General features: G+C 45.3%; 1 long non-coding RNA gene across 2 annotated transcripts in view; it reads right to left on the reverse strand.

Annotated features, from left to right (window-relative positions):
* LOC125689108 (uncharacterized) overlaps window positions 1–8069 on the reverse strand; it is an 8457-nt gene extending 388 nt beyond the window's left edge. The window contains exons 1-9 of one of the 2 annotated variants that reach the window (XR_007375047.1): window positions 8003–8069; window positions 7714–7789; window positions 7441–7542; window positions 6850–7201; window positions 5486–5616; window positions 5026–5173; window positions 3371–3517; window positions 1982–2236; window positions 1–1016 (exon numbers count right to left, since the gene is read on the reverse strand). The exon at window positions 1–1016 is cut by the window's left edge and continues 388 nt beyond it. This is a non-coding gene — a long non-coding RNA (uncharacterized LOC125689108). The remainder of the gene's footprint in view (window positions 1017–1981; window positions 2237–3370; window positions 3518–5025; window positions 5174–5485; window positions 5617–6849; window positions 7202–7440; window positions 7543–7713; window positions 7790–8002) is intronic. The other variant, XR_007375048.1, reaches the window with a different exon arrangement.
* Between the last annotated feature and the right edge of the window lie 8524 nt (window positions 8070–16593).

The raw sequence follows: 16593 nt of genomic DNA on the forward strand, positions 1-16593 counted from the left end.
CAAGGGGGCGCAAGTCTCAGACTGGCCGGGAAGGAACAAAATCGCCTCCGCCAGCCCTTGGTTACGGGGTTGGGTTAGCCCTGCGCTAGAACAAACAAAGCAAAGCTAACCCAACCCCGTAAGCAAGGCAAACTTAAAGCCAATTTGGTTTACATAATTTGGATGTAAAACTAAAGTCAATTTGGTTTACAATAATTGAGTGTAAAGCTAAAGCCAATTTGATTGAAGTCAAGTGAATGTAAAACTAAAGCCAATTTGGTTGAAATAAGTTGAATGCAAAGCGAAAGCCAATTTGGTTGAGATCAATTGAATGCAGACGCTGAAATCAGCGCAACTCTTCAAATGGCCACAAGGGGGCGCGAGTCTCAGACTGGCCGGGAAGGAACAAAATCGCCTCCGCCGGCCCTTGGTTACGGGGTTGGGTTAGCCCTGCGCTAGAACAAACAAAGCAAAGCTAACCCAACCCCGTAAGCAAGGCAAACTTAAAGCCAATTTGGTTTACATTAAGTGAATGTAAAGCTAAAGCCAATTCGGTTTACATTAAGTGAATGTAAAGCTAAAGCCAATTCGGTTTACATTAAGTGAATGTAAAGCTAAAGCCAATTCGGTTGAAGTCAATTGAATGCAGACGCTGAAATCAGCGCAACTCTCAAAATGGCCACAAAGGGGCACGAGTCTGAAAGTGGCCAGGAAGGAACGCAGATGGCATCAGAAGGAAGCGTTGATTGGCCTGGGAGCAGAAGGGCCCTCAGGAAGGTTGCGGGTGGGTTGGATCGCTGGGCTGAAGCTGATGGGATGAACTATAATGAGACCGAGTGCTGCATCCCATACGTTGCCTGCGATGACCTTGGTGGGGGCTTGTGGCAGAGTGACAGGAAGATCATGGAAAGGGAACGGAGTGGGGATTCGGGTAACGGCTCAACTGAACTCAGCTGGCGGTGACTGTGGGAGGCCAGGAAAGCCAATGGCATCGCAGGGGGGAAGTCATCGACTGGAAGCATCGAAGGCATCTTCACCTGTAATACAGAGACATGCTTTAGAAGGAGGAACGCTGAGACCCAAACTGTGCTCACCGTCAGCCCACCCCCACAAAACGTGGAAGCCAAACACCACTTCAAGAAATGGCTTCAGAGTAAGGTTAGGAGTGCTTAACAGGAAAGGTGTTAGGGTTAGGTACATCAGGATTAGGGTTAGAGTGACCGTTAGGGAAGGCCAAGGCAAAGGCAGGAGCAAAAGGCAAGGAGAACAGCCGAGGGAACGCCAAAACAGAGGGCAAAGGCAAAGGGATGGGAAAGGCTTGGAGCATGCCAAAAGTCGCATCAGAGGTCAGGCCCAAGGAGAAGGCCACAGAGAACACCAGAACAGAGACCAAAGAGATCAACGCAGAAGGCCAAAATGCAGAGTGAGGTCCGTGAGAACGCTGCAGGGAAGGCCGATGCAGAAGGTGCAAGGGCAATGGCCAAAGAGAATGCAGCACAAATGGCCAAAACCAAAGGCAAAGAGAATGCTGTAGGAGATGCCAAAACAAGAGGCCAAAGGGAAAGTGGCAATGAAGGCCGGGAGCAATGGCCAAAGAGAACGTGGAAGGGGACGCCAAAACCAAAGGCCAAAGAGAATGCCGCAGGGAACGCCAGAACAGGAGGCAAAGGGAACGTGGCATAGAAGGCCAAGGACAAAGGCCAAGGGAATGTGGCACAGATGGCCAGAACCAAAGGCCAAAGAGAACACAGCGAAGGTGGCCAAGGGCAAATGGCCAAGAGAATGCCACAGGGAACGCCAAAACAGGAGGGCAAGAGAACGCAGCGGGAAAAGCCAAGGGCAAGGAGAATGCTGCAGGGAAAGGCTGGAGGTGAGGAGAACACGGAAAGAAAAGGACAGGCAGCATTCAGGACACCATGAAGTGCAGAAATGAGCTCTGGGAACCCTACCTTGTGTCTCAGTAAGTAATGAGTAAACACTGGTGGGTGAGCATTGCCCTTACCTGCTGGGCAGACAATTACCAGGCAGCAAAGTGGGGTTCCGGGGCGTTCCAGGAAATGCAGATTCCGGTTCCTGCTGCTGCCATGAAGAGCCGCGCATCTCCATGCTGTCCTTACAGCGCTCAGGAAAGGGAACAGAGCAGGGATTCAGGTAAAAGCTGGACTGAACCGAGCTGGCGGTGAGTGTGGGAGGACTGGAAAGATGATGGCATTGCAGGGGGGAAGCCATCAACTGGAAGCATCAAAGGCATCTTCACCTGTAATACAGAGACACGCTTTAGAAGGAGGAACGCTGAGACACAAACGATGCTCAGTCAGCCCACCCACAAAACATGGAAGCCAAACACGGCTCCAAGAAATGGCTTCAGAGTAAGGATAGGAGTATTTAACAGGGAAGCTGTGAGGTTTTTGTTAGTATTACACAGAAGGTTACAGATGGGTTCAGTGCTCAATTGAAAGCACTATGGAAGGTGCAGGGTTAATTTGCACAGGTATCTATACAGTCATGGCTGTAATTCACACTTCATTTGGGGTTCAGAGCTTAGGGTTGGGGAGAAAGTATTGAGGTTAGGGTTATTAGGATCGTGCTCAGAGTGAGCAATAGGGAAGGCCAAGGCAAAGGTAAGAGCAAAAGGCAAGGAGAACAGCTGAGGGAATGCCAAAACGGAGGGCAAAGGCATGGACGACACCCAAGGGAAGGCAACGCCAAAGGCAAAGGGAAGGCAAAGGCAGGGAGAGCACTGAAGAGAAAGCCTTGTCACAGGCCAGGCCTGAGGAGAAGGCTGCAGAGAACGCCAAAACAGAGACAAAAGAAAACAAATCAGGGAAGGCCAAAATGGAGGGCAAGGTCCATGAGAACGCTGCATGGAAGGCCAACGCAGAAGGCCAAGGGCAATGGCCAAAGAGAACATGGAAGGGAACGCCAAAACCAAAGGCCAAAGAGAACGCCGTAAGGGATGCCAAAACAAGAGGCCAAAGGGAATGTGGCAATGAAGGCTGAGGGCAATGGCTGAAGAGAACGCAGCCAGGAGCGCCAAAACTGAAGGCCAAAGAGAATGTTGTAGGGAATGCCAGAACAGAAGGCAAAGGGAACGCGGCAAAGAAGGCCAAGGACAAAGGCCAAGGGAATGTGGCACAGATGGCCAGAACCAAAGGCCAAAGAGAACACAGCGAAGGTGGCCAAGGGCAAATGGCCAAGAGAATGCCACAGGGAACGCCAAAACAGGAGGGCAAGAGAACGCAGTAGGGAAAGGCTGGAGGTGAGGAGAACACGGAAAGAAAAGGACAGGCAGCATTCAGGACACCATGAAGTGCAGAAATGAGCTCTGGGAACCCTACCTTGTGTCTCAGTAAGTAATGAGTAAACATTGGTGGGTGAGCACTGCCCTTACCTGCTGGGCAGACAATTACCGGCCAGCAAAGCAAGGTTCCGGGGCGTTCCAGGAAATGCAGATTTCAGTTTCTGCTGCTGCCGTGAAGAGCCGCGCATCTCTGTGCTGTCCTTAAAGTGCTCAGGAGCAACGCAGCTCTGCTGCCACCTGTGGGACACAACGCAGTAATGAAGGCGCTGCCCCGCATGTGTGGGGCTGCACCCTGAGCACGTTGCTGTAATGATGACACAAGGGTTGTAATTAATTATAATTATAATTAACATTAGGGATATAATTAATGTTATTCATAGGGTTGAAGTTACAGTTGGTCTAACATCAGTATTCTGCACTACAATCACAATTAAGGTTATTTGACAAAAAACATGAGGCATTATTTTTAAGGCAGCATTCAGGTTAAGAGACATTTTCAACACTGCGTTAAGGGTTTGGTTTACAGATACGCTGCAGGTTAACACAATTATCGTTAGAACTCCCATTCAGCTACGGGTTCAGGTCAAGGTTAACTTTAATGTTGCCTCCCAGCTAATCCCAGAGTGCCGAAGGCAAGCAGAACTCCCAGGGCAGGCAAAGGGAAGGAGAACTCTCATGGAAAACCAAGGTAAATGCAAAGAAAACAGCCAAGCTAAGGCAAGGGCAAAAGCAAAGAGAGCACCAATGGAAAGCCAAGGTGAGGGCAAGGAGAACACAACAGGAAAGGTCAGAATACAGCCAAAGAGAACACAGCAGGAAAGGCCAAGGGCAAAGGCCAAGAGAATGCAGCACAAAATGCCAAAACAAAAGGACAAGGGAACACAACATGGAATGCCCAGGCAAGGGCTAAGAAAACATGGCAGGAAAAGCCAAAATAGGAGGCCAAAAAGAACGCGGCAAAGAAGGCCAATGCAGAATGTGGCTGGAACAGCAAGTTAGGAGGTCAAAGAGAACACTGCAGGGAATGCCCAGGCAAGGGCCAAGACAATGTGGCAGGAAATGCCAAAACAGGAGGCCAAAGAGAATGCTGCCGGGAACGCCAAAACTGAATGCTGAAGAGGATGTGGCAACAGAAAGCCAAGGGCAATGGCCAAGAGATGTGGCATAGAACACAAAAACAGGAGGGCAAGGGCCAAGAGAACGTGGAAGGAAATGCCCAGGATGATGGCCAAGAGAACACGGCAAGAAACGCCAAAACAGGAGGGCAGGAGAACGCAGCAGGGAACACCAAAACTGAATGCCGAAGTGAATGTGGCAAAGAAAGCCAAGGGCAATGGCCAAGAGAACCCAGCATGGAACACAAAAACAGGAGGGCAAGAGAATGCCCAGCCAATGGCAACGGCTAAGAGAACATGGAAGGAAATACCAAAACAGGAGGGCGAGAGAACGCAGTACAGAACGCCAAAACTGAACGCTGAAGTGAATCCAGCAAAGAAAGCCAAGGGCAACGGCCAAATGAACGTGGCATGGAACACAAAAACAGGAGGGCAAGACAATGCAGTAGGGAACAGCAAGGGCAAAGGGAAGGAAAACACTGCAGTGAAAGGCCAGAGACAAAGAGAACACAGAAAGAAAAGGACAGGCAACATCCAGGGCACCATAAAGTGCAATGAAGAGCTCTGGGAGCACCGTGTTGTGCCGTGCTATGGAGTGGGTAAACACTGATGGGTGAGCATTGCCCTTACCTGCTGGGCAGACAATTACCAGCCAGCAAAGCGAGGCTCTGGGGCATTCCAGGAAATGCAGATTCCGGTTTCTTGCTGTTCCCATGAAGAGCCACGCATCTCCATGCAGTCGTTACGGCACTTGGGAGCGCTGCAACTCCGCAGCCACCTGTGGGACACAAAACAGTAATGAAGGCACTGCCCTACAGATGTGCCTCTTTCACAAACCTGCACTCCTTTCCCTGATCAATGTGGCTGCACTCTGTGCATGATGCTGCTTACCAGCAGCACTGCAGCTGGGAACAACAGACAAGGAGAAGGCTCAGGTACCCAACAATATCCATCTTCCATCTTCTCTGATAACTGCTCATTATACACTGCTCTCACCTTCGGTTTGGTAGGTGGGGATTCAGGAAGCAATGCCGGTCCCACAGACCCCTCCCTATCCCACACTGTGATGGGAGATCAGGATCTGGACCACCTGAGAACCTGACATCCAGGAGTCTTTGGGTCCTGATGAGACGAGTCCCAGAGCCCTGAGGGAATTCACCGCTGCAGTCACCGAGCCACTCTCAGTGGTATTTGAGAAGTCGAGGCAGTCAGGTGAAGTCCCTGGTGAGCAGAAAAAAGGCAACAGCACAGCTGTTACTGCAGATATAAAGTGTGACCCTGGGAACCACCAACGTGTCAGTCTCACCTCTGTGCTGCAAAAAATCGAGGAGCAGATCCTCCTGGAAGTGACTCTGAAGCACACGTTCCAGTGCGTCACCACCCTCTGTGTGAAAAGCTTCCTCCTAATAACCAACCTAAACCTCCCCTGTCTCAGTTTAAAACCATTCCCCCTTGTCCTATCATGATCCACCCTCGTAAACAGCCGTTCCCCTTCCTGCTGTTCCCCCTTCAAGTACTGTGAGGCTGCAATGAGGTCCCCCCAAGCCTTCTCTTCTCCAGGCTGAACAACCCCACTTCCCTCAACCTTTCCTTGTAGGAGAGCTGCTCCAACCGTCTGCTCATCTCAGTGCCTCCTCTGGACCTGCTCCATGAGCTCCACGTCCTTCCTGTGCTGGGGGCCCCAGGCCTGGATGCAGCACTGCAGATGGGGCCTCACAAGAGCCGAGCAGATGGGGACGATCACCTCCCTCTCCCTGCTGGCCGCTCTTCTTTAATGCAGCCCAGAACACAGCTGGCCTTCCAGGCTGCAGGCGCACTCTGCTGGCTGATGTCCACTCATGGATCCCAGCTCATCCACCGCGATCCACAAGTCCTTCTCTGTGGGGCTGCTCTCAAGGTGTTCTTTGCTGAGTTTGTACAAACACCTGGGATTGCCCCTTCATCAGTGACATTGACAGTGGGGTTGAGTGCACCCTAATGACACTGAGCTGTGGGGTGCAGTGACACAGCAGAGGGACCACGCCATCCAGAGGGACCTCAACAGGCTGAGTAGTGGCACTCAGCGATGTACCTTCCAGCCCAGAAAGCCAACCGTACGCTGGGCTCCATCCAAAGATGTGTGGTCAGCAGGCGAAGGGAGCTGGTCCTGCCCCTCTGCTCTGCGCTGTGAGGCCTCACCTGGAGGTGCTGTGTCTGGATGTGGATGTCCGCAGCGCAGGACAGACGTGGAGCTGTTGGAGAACATCCAGAGAACAGCCACAAATATGAACTGAGGGATGGAACGCCTTTCCTATAAAGAGAGAGAGCTGGAGCTGTTCAGCCTGCAGAAGTGAAGGCTCCAAGGTGATCTGGTAACAGCCTTTCAACACCCGAAGGGAAGAACAAGGAAAGATTTAGCCTAGATATAAAGAAAATCTGGTACAGTGATGGTGGTGACACAGCAGAACAGGTTACCCAGACATGTGATGGATGCCCCATCCCTTCCAAGGTGAGGCTGGGTCAGCCTCTGGGCAGCCAGATCTGGCTGTGGATGTTCCTGTTCATTGTGTGGCAGTTGGACGAGATCACCACCAATGGTACCAAGTACTCTGGCTAGGATAATCCACATCCATCAGAGCCTCTCTGGGCCAGTCCCAGTATTCAGCAGAGCAGGGGCTTCACTTCATCACACTGGGGTGATACTGAGTACAGCAGTCCAGAAGAGGACAATCCTTGGCTTTCTATAAAGACGAAGATTTATTACACCTAAGGGTGCACAGAACGCCCTTAAACAACTCTGCATGGTTGGAAGCAGTGCATAACAGCCCTGAAATAAAGGAAGAATAAGTTACCCCATTCCAAAGATGAACACTCAGCCCACACTGCCAAGGAAGCAGTCTACAGGTAGAGATGCTGCCCTTATGGCTTCCACCCCTTAAAAGTGGTCAGGATTAAAAAAAAAAAAAAAAAAAAAAAAAAAAAAAAAAAAAAAAGGGGAGAATGCAGCCCTGAAATAAAGAAAAAACAAAAAAACCACTTACACCCTTCTCAAAGGCCAGAACTCACCCCTACTCCACAGGAGACAGTCTCCAGAGATCAATGCTGCCCTTACATCTGCCAGCACTTCAATGTGGTCAGGATGCCCCAAAAACAGGAAAGGTCACAGTCCTAAAACAAGAAGGAATGACTCACCCTTTCTCAAGAACCAGAGCTCATCCCACACTCCCAAGGAGACGGTCTCTAAAGACAGATACCACCTTAAAGGCTGCCAGCCCTTAAGTGGGGTCAGGATCCCCCCAACAACAAGATATTGCAACCCTGGAATAAAGAATCACTCACCCAGTTTCAAGGGTTCACCCCACGCTCTAAAGGAAGCAATCTCCAGGTGCAGTTGCTGCTCCTTCTGCTGACAGACCTTAAATGTGGTCAGGAGCCCCCAGAAAGTGAAATTACAATCCAGCAGTAAAGAAGAAATCAATGACCCCATTCCAAAAACAAACAGCCCACATCCCAAAGGAAGGAGCCTCCATACAGAGACGCTGCCCTCACAGCTTCCAGCCCTTAAAAGTAGTCAGGATCCCCCAAAAGGGAAAGACCAGAGCCCCGCAATAAAGCAGCAGTCACTCACCCCATTCCAAAGGGCAGAACTCACTCCCAATGGTCCCAAGGAGGCAGCTCCCAAGCAGAATGCTGCCCTTGCTGTTCCCAGCCCTTAAATATGGGCAGGGAGGGGGAGGGTGGAGCCAAGCTCAGCCCTATCCGGTCCCACAGGAAAATTGCTTCCACCTGTGCTGGCAGGGCTGGCCACACCCCTCACCAGGTGCTCAATCACTGCTTCAGACTGTAAACAACGACAAAAAAAAAGACTAATTACAAGCAGGTGATTGGATCTGCCTGTCCGGCAAGGGGAGTTTTATCAAAGGATGAGAAACAATGGCACGCATATTTTGATTGAAGTCTGTCCTCAAAAGCATTCAGTAAAATTTCTAATAGATAGGGGAGCACAAATTTCAGTACTGATACAGCGCACAGATTTCAATACTGATACAGCAAGATGCTGAAAAGCTGTGTGTGCAGCCTGGATAGCAAAGTTGAGATTACCGGTGTGATCGGAGCGAGCGCTATTTGCCAAACTAGTGGGGACAGCTTATGGCTCTCCAGTGAGAAACGTGTCGCCTACTTTCTTTGCAACTAAAGACCATCGTGAAAACAATTCAGGATTTGACATCCTCAGTGGGTGAACCTGGCACCTGCCTGTATGGCAGTGTGTGGCCTTTTGGGTCAAGTTTCAATCCCAGACTCCAAAGAAATAGGCAGGCTGCAGCGTGTGCACTTTACGCAGCCCCTGTGCTCCCTGAAGCAGGGGTCGCTAACATACCACTGTACCCCATTTCTGCTGCAGCATGATGTGGGATTTCTGAACTCATAGCAGGTTTGGAAAAAAGACAAATCGTTTCCAGAACAGACTCCCCACATAACTCGTTGTCATCTGGTTTGGAAACCAGATGGAAGGTGGTGATTAATAATCGATTATCGGTGTCTGAAAGCTTATACAGCCCCGCTAGGAGCTGCTGTCCCAAACCTTGCTTACTTGGCAAGCAAGTTGGGGTGATGCCATGGAGTGATGCTGGGATGACACTGGGGTGAAGTTGTGGACTGAGCCTGGAGAGTGACGCTGGGGGGTGATGCTGGGGTATTGCGGGTGGGGGGGGGGGAAATCAGAGAGAGAGAGATACTCGATGGAGACACTGGGGTGACTTAGTGTGATGTTGGGGGGTGACATTGCTGGCACAACTCTGGGAGTGACATTGGGGTGACACTGGAGAGTGATTCTGAAGTGTCATTGTAGTGGCATGGGTTATGTTGGGGCTTTTTGGGGAGGAAGGGTGGGTGACATCAGGGAGTGAACACTGGGTGGTGACGTTGTTGGGGTGTTATATTGGGGACCTAACGGCCCCTGACTGAAGAATGATCCTGGAATTGAATAAGGCATTTTGGCAGTTTTAAGGGAGTTGATATTTGTGGCTGTGGCTGCAAATGTTTTGTAGAGAGAGCTGTCCCTGGTATTTGGTCTTGTTCTTGCGAAGACTTGTTTTGCAAGCCGGTGTTCCAGCTGGGCTCTTGTATGGGAACTGCTGAGTCATGGCCTGAACCTCTGATTGATCACCTGAGGCGAGCCATGAGGCAGCCAGAGGAGCACAGGTGAAGGCAATTCAATTCACCTGTGCTGCCAGAAGGGGTGGAGCCAGGCTGCCCCCTCCTAGAGCTATTTAAGAGCTGGCTGCCAGGGGGGAAGGGTCTCTGCTGGAGATCTGCTCTGCTAGAGTTTTGTGAGTGAGCCCAGGATAGGGGTAAGCCTTCTATTTATTCTCTTTTGTTGTCATAGTCTGCTTTGCCTAACTGTGTTGTTTATTTTGTGATTATAGCATCCTAAAATTCTTAGATTGTAAAGCTCTGTATCATGTACTGGCTGAACGGGTACAGCATGCAAGTGGATCAAACCCTACAGACCCTGGGGAGAATGAAAGTGGGAGAAAGAGTGGAAGTGTGCTTTGAAGCAGGGGATGCCCTGCTAGTGATGTTGATCAAATCCACTGCTGGCATGTTCCTTCTCTCTCCTTTTCTGTGGCTTGCCATCTCTCAAGGGTCAGATAGTAATAGCATACTTGCTTAGGGAGATTCTGCTTCCCACTTAATGGAATCATCTAAAATTTTAGAGTAACACCTAGAGGGAGTGACACGGTGGTTATGTTGGAGTGATGTTGGGGTATCAATAAGATAAATGTTAGGGAGTAGCATGATAGGGTGACATCATTGGGAGTGATGTTGGAGTACCACAGGGATTTAACGTGAATGACTGGTTCTGGGGTGAGAGCGTTGGGGTGACACTGGGGAATGACAATGTTGGAGTAATGCTGAGGGTGGATATTGTGGTGACGGTGAGGGGTGACATTAGGAAGTGACTCCAGGGTGACATTGTTGGGTTGGTACTGGTGGGTGATGTTGGGATGAAAGGGGGGTGATGTGAAGGAGTAATGCTGGGGGATTGATGCTGGAGCATCCCTGGGGGGTGACATCAGGGAGTGTTGGCGCTGATATTTGGAATGAAATAATGAGGTTTTGGGAACTCAATTTGGGGTGAATTAGCAAGGACGTGAACCTGGAGTTTGGTGTGAAATATTGATGGTTTGTGTCTGGAATATGACGTGAAATGGGCTTTGGAGCTTATTTGGATGGCAGTTTTCAGCGTAAAAAATGCTCTTTACAGTTTCCTTGCAGAAAGAGAATAAAGAAAAGTCTGCTTTCACACAGGAGGGGATATGATATACCTTTAGCTGATTCCCACAGGGGTGTACATATTCTCCTACTATTGCTCAAGCCACCTCAGTGAACTTTGACAGAGTTTCACTGCCTTAGGATGTGTATCCATGTGTAGATGATATTTAATTGCAAGCTCATACTCTGGAAAGGTGGGGGAAGTGGCAGCAGCACTAGATGACTGAGAATTTGAGATTCCACCTGCAAACTGTCAGGGGCTAAGTAAAGGAGTGAATCTTTAAGGCAGCAAAGGCCAGCAAAATTGTGCAAACTTGACTGAACCAAAGCGGAGATATGGGAAACCAGTGTGAACAGAAGCAAAGCTGTGCAAAATCTTACAAAACCACGTGAACTTCATGGAATCTCAGTGAAGACCAGTGATCCTGCAAAGTCTTCAGTGAACCAGGGCGGACTTCTGCAAAGCCCAGTGAAGATCCACAAGCCTGTACAAAAATACCGTGAATCCGCATGGACAGTACAAGGAACCCAAGTGAAAACCCACAACATCGTGCGTCCTTTGCTTTATTCAGGTTTGTTATCTGGCAATGCAGCCCAGCTGGATAAGGCTCTTGTAGACTGGTAGTATTTTCTTCAGGAACACTGAAATCTGAATCAGTGGGACATCGTCCATGATCTATTATCCAACTCTTACCTTCTCCTCCCCTGGTTTCTCATTGCCTGAGCACTTCAGGTTCACAGAAGATGAAAATGAAAAGAAAAAAGGAAAAGGAAAACAGAAACGAAAAAAGGGGAATAAAAATGAAAAAAGAGAAAAGGAAAGGAGAAAAGAACGATGTAGAAAAAGAAAGAAAGAGAAATAACTAGAATTATTAAAAGGAATATTATTAGAAAAAGAAAAAAGAATTTGAAATACAATGAGGACAGGAAAAAGGCGAGGAAAAAGACAAAATAATTGGAATTAGGAAAATAAATAGAAAACGAATTGGAAATAGAACTAGAAGAAGAATTGGAAAAGGCAGAGGAAAAAGAACTGGAATTAGAAAAAGAATTACAAAAATAAAAAGGAAAAAGAAAACCAATTAGGGAAAAAATATTAGAAAAGGAAAAAAATCAAGAATTAGAAAAAGCGAAAGAATTAGAAAAAGAATTAGGAAATAAGACAAAAAGAATTAGAAAAAGAGTAAGAAACAGAAAAACAAGAAAAGGGGAGAAGAAAAAGGTGAAGAAAATATTATAAAAATAATTTGAAATAGAAAAGAAAGAAAATAATTAAATTAGAAAATGAAAAACAATTAGAAAACGAAAAAACGAGGACAAATTAGGATTAGAATGAGAACTGGAAAAAGATAAGGAACTGGAAAAAAATGGGAAATGAGAAAGAATTAGAAAAAAACATTAGAAAAGGAATTGGAAAAGGAGCTAAAAGTAGAAAGACAAAAAAAGAGGGAAAAAATAAAGGAAAATGGAAAAGTGAGAAAAAAGTCTAGAAAAAGAACTAGAAATAGAACAATGAAAAATAATAAGAAAAAAGAGAATAATTAGAAAAAATAGAAGAAGAACTAGAAAAAGAATTAGAGAGAGAAAAACAAGAATATGGAAAAGAAGATGAAAAGAAAAGGAATTGGAAAAAGAAAAGGAATTGTATAAAAAGGAATTGAGAAAAGAAAAAATGGAAAAAAATAGATGAAAAATTGGAAAAAGAACTGGAAATGGAAACAGACCTGGAAAAAGAATTGGAAAATGAAAAAGAAGAGAAAGGAAACAAAAGCACTAGAGCAAGAGAAAGAATATGAAAAGAAAAGGAATTAGAAAAAGAAAACCAATGGATAAAGAAAAACGAGAAGAATTAGAACGATAATTGGAAAAGGAAAAAACTGCAAAAAGAAAAACCTGGAAACAGAAAAAGAGCTGGAAAAAGATTGAGAAAAATAAAATGAATTAGAAAAAGGAAAAATATAAAGAAAAAATAGAAAGATAACAAGATTCACAATGAAAAGTAGAAAAATATTTAGAATCTGAAAAAAAAGAAACAATCAAAAAGAACAGAAAAAAATAGAAAATGAATTAGAAAATTAATTTAAAAAATTAGAAAAAATTGGAAAATGTAAAAGAAAAAACTGAAACAGAAAAATGAAAAAGACATGGAACAGGGAAAAGATGTGGAACAGGGAAAAGAAAAAGTACCACAATTAGAAAAAGAGTTGGAGTTAGAAAAAAATTGAAATAGAAAAAAGAAAGACTTAGACTGGGAAAAGGACCACAAAAAAAGGCTTGGAAAAAGAATTAGAATTAGAAAAAGAAAAAACAACGAGCAGGAAACGAATTAGAAAAAGAATTAGAGAAATCATTAGAAAAGGAAAAAGAAAATTAGAACACAAAAAGTATTAGAAAGACCAAAATATTTTTTTTTTTTTAAAAAGAAGAAGAATTAAAATTAGATTGAGAAATGGAAAAAGGAAATAAAGAGGAATTGGAAAAAGAAAAAGAATGAGAAAAAGAAAAAAAATAGAAAAAGAATTAGACAAATAGTTTGAATTAGACAAAGAATTAGGAAAAAAAAAATAGAAAATGATCCAGAAAGAGAACACAAGAACTACAATTTGAAAAAGAATTGGGATTCAAAAAAGAAAAAAAAAAAGAAATAGAAAAAGGAAAAAGACTTGCAATGAAAAGAAAAACTTGCAACAGGAAAAAGAAATAGGAAAAGAATTAGGAAAAAAAATTAGAAAAACAAAGCAGATTACTGTCTTGCTCCAATTTATAGGAGGGAGAGGAGGTTCTTTTATTATCTATTTACCCGGTGTGAGATTAAGAAACAACAGTTCAAATGTTGGTCCGACCAATTTATTACAAATCGTAATTAGGGAAATGGGGAAGGGGAGGACGGAGGCTATTACGAATTAGGGTAATGGGGAAGGGAAGGAGGGCGATAGGAAAGATAGAAAAGATAGAGAAGAAGAAGCAAGGAGTCTTTATAGGAAGCAAGAGGGAGACAGTCACCACCATGGATCTAGCGTGGTTTGTAGTTCAGTCTTTGATCTTCAGTAGTGGTGGGTCGTCAGGCATTGTTCTGTTGACGACAAGGAAAATGATGAGAACGACGGCCATGACCATGGTGATGACGGCCCCTTTTCAATAGTTTCAAAGTGGTCGAGTCAGCTGTCTTTGGAGTGACAGCTCAAATCCAATGTGGTTGAGTCAGCTCTCCTTGGAGTGGCAGCTTCTGGCTCTGGGATCTCAGCAGAAACTCCTTTGTTCCCATCTTCTGGGCCTTGCCAGCAGACAAGAGGGCACAGGGATGCCCATCTGCATCTTGTTTTTCACAGAACACGATGGTATAATTCCCCAATTTTCCCATACCAAGCTGGAGCTGTTTAGTCACAGGCCAGATCTTCTGCCAGTGAACACTCCTGAGCACTCTATTCCGGAGGCAAGCAGCTCTGGAGGAAGGGGCTTTCAAATGTTCCCAAAGTGATACCGATTGTCACACGGTTAGCACCCATCACTTGCCTCCTTAACAAATCACTGAGAGTCTTATCACAAGAAAAACCTCAGGAAGCAAGCTTTGAGCCAAAAAACAAAGGATTCTCACAATTAGAAACAGGAAAGAAGAAACAGATTTAGAAAGAGAGAAAGATTTAGAAAAGGGAATGGAAAAATAATTAATAAAGGAAAAAGAATTGGAATGGGAATTGTAATATGTTGAAGAAAATAAAATACGGAAAGGAATATGACTAAGAAAAGGAACATGAAGAAAAAGAAAAACAATTGGAAACAAACAGAATTGGAAACAGAATTATCAAAAGAAAAAGAATTAGAAAGAAATAGAAAAAATTCAAAACAAAAAAGAATTTGAAAAAGTCTTAAGAAAACAAATTAGAAAGAGAAAGAAAAGGAAATAAAAGAACAAGGAGAGAAAAGAAAAAGGTAAAAATAAAAAAACGAAGCAGAAAACTATTCGGAAAAGGAATTGGAAAAGGAATTGGAAAAAAGAAAAGCAGTAGAATTAGAAAGTGGATTAGGAAATGAAAATAAATTATAAAAAGGGGGGAAAAATCAAAGGGAACTGGAAAAGGAGAAAGACAAGAAGTTAACTCTGGATACCCCAAGTCTTACATGGCACGCACTAGAAGCCTGTTTTGCAACCTACCTCTTCTTTTTGCATCTCACTTGGTCAAAGCAGAGCAGTCACCATTTGGGCTCACTGTAGCTCCAACTAGGCGTAGATTGGCAACATGAAACACAAGAAAAATGAGAAACATTGCATAACGTCAAGAAATGATATTGAACCTAAAAAGAACAAACCCGTGTTTGGTGGGAGCGACAGAAGGCAGAGACATCACATCAGTACTTGCGAGCCCTAAAGATGGGGGAAAAGAAAGAATACCTGGTGAAAGCCATGTGAGTGCAAGAGACAACTGATGCTGAGCCCAAAGAACTTCTACAAGTGTGGGAGCAACTTCAGAGATCAACACAGCTTGCCAGACAGAGTAAGGAGTGGATATTGGCATCCATCTATGGCTGTAGTTTTCTACTATAAACACAATGAGCCTCAGTAGAGTCCTTGCACCACTTGTGAGAGCCGCAGTTTTTCCACCACCGCTCACTGGACACAAGATAAGTAGACGTCACCATCAGGTAATGATGAAGGAATCAGTTCCCCTTTCCAAGGATCAGGGCACAACCAGCGCTACAACCCGGGGAGGCTTGAAAGGCCAATGCCATCTGATAGTGGAGTCTCCAACCCTAGAAGGAAAGAAGAAACCTTCACGTCTGGTACTGAACAACATGGGGCAGGGAGAAACAGAGGTAGTTCTCGATACTCCATGTTGTACACAGCACTCACTAGAAGCCTGTTTTGGAGCCTACCTCTTCATTTCACATCACACTTGGTCAACACTTAGTTGTATGCATTCGGGTCACCCAAGCTCCAACGAAATGTTGATTGGCAACATGAAAAACAAGACAAGACAAACACTGCGTAATGGTAAGAAATGATACTGAATGAAAAGCAAACAAAACCCTATTACAAAGCAAAGAACATGCCCTATTACCTTGATGCTCACTTTTTCCCCTGATTCCTCATCGCCTGAGTATTTCAGGTTCACAGACCTTCCTGATGCTTAACTGTACATGGGCATACTCGCTAAATAGAAACTGTTGCTAGCTAAATGTTTATCTATTGCTAATGGCTTACATTCTCCTCCTTAAATTTTCTATCATCACTGAGGTCCTGTCTGACCAGCATCAAAAATCAGTAGTCTTGCAACATAATGAGCCTACTGATATCATTGTCAAGGGTTTTGGATTTCTAAAGGCATTATCGTAATGTTTAGGAGCGCAATGTCTATGTTGTCTGGAACTCAAGGCTCAGAGGTATTCCATATGGCTGGACAGATAACAGCAGCAGTCCTTGTACCCATACATTCATTACTCCATCTACCTACTGAGCAAGCACCAATGTGGAAAATTCATCTAACAGGCAAGTGAAGGAGACCCTCAGAGACTCCTGATGAAATAAAAACACTCCCAAAAAGAGCTGTTAGTACTTAGTAGTACTAAGTAGTAATTAGTAGTAAACAAACAACACAAGACTGGAGCAGAGACAATGACGTAAAATACTCACGTTTTAGTTCTAATGCAGAAACAACATTCCATTCCTACATAAGTACACAAACACTGTGTAACCTCACAAAATGACTACGTTTGAGGAGCACGTTGCTCCATGACAGCATAGTTGTCTCCCTGAGGGTTAAAGGGACAGGACCACAGTGGGGCAAATCAATCAACAGCAGTTGTCCTGGGGAGTAATCATCCCAATAAGCAGCTCTTGGAGTAAGGGACCACTGGCAGTGGTTGCCCATGGTGAAAAATATTCCAGGTCCCCAATAACCCTCTGATTCCTTTTCAGTCAGCAAGATCTTACCTCCCTCTGTTAAT

The sequence above is a fragment of the Lagopus muta genome, chromosome 2 (genome assembly GCF_023343835.1).
Source record: "Lagopus muta isolate bLagMut1 chromosome 2, bLagMut1 primary, whole genome shotgun sequence".
Taxonomy (NCBI): Eukaryota; Metazoa; Chordata; class Aves; order Galliformes; family Phasianidae; genus Lagopus; species Lagopus muta.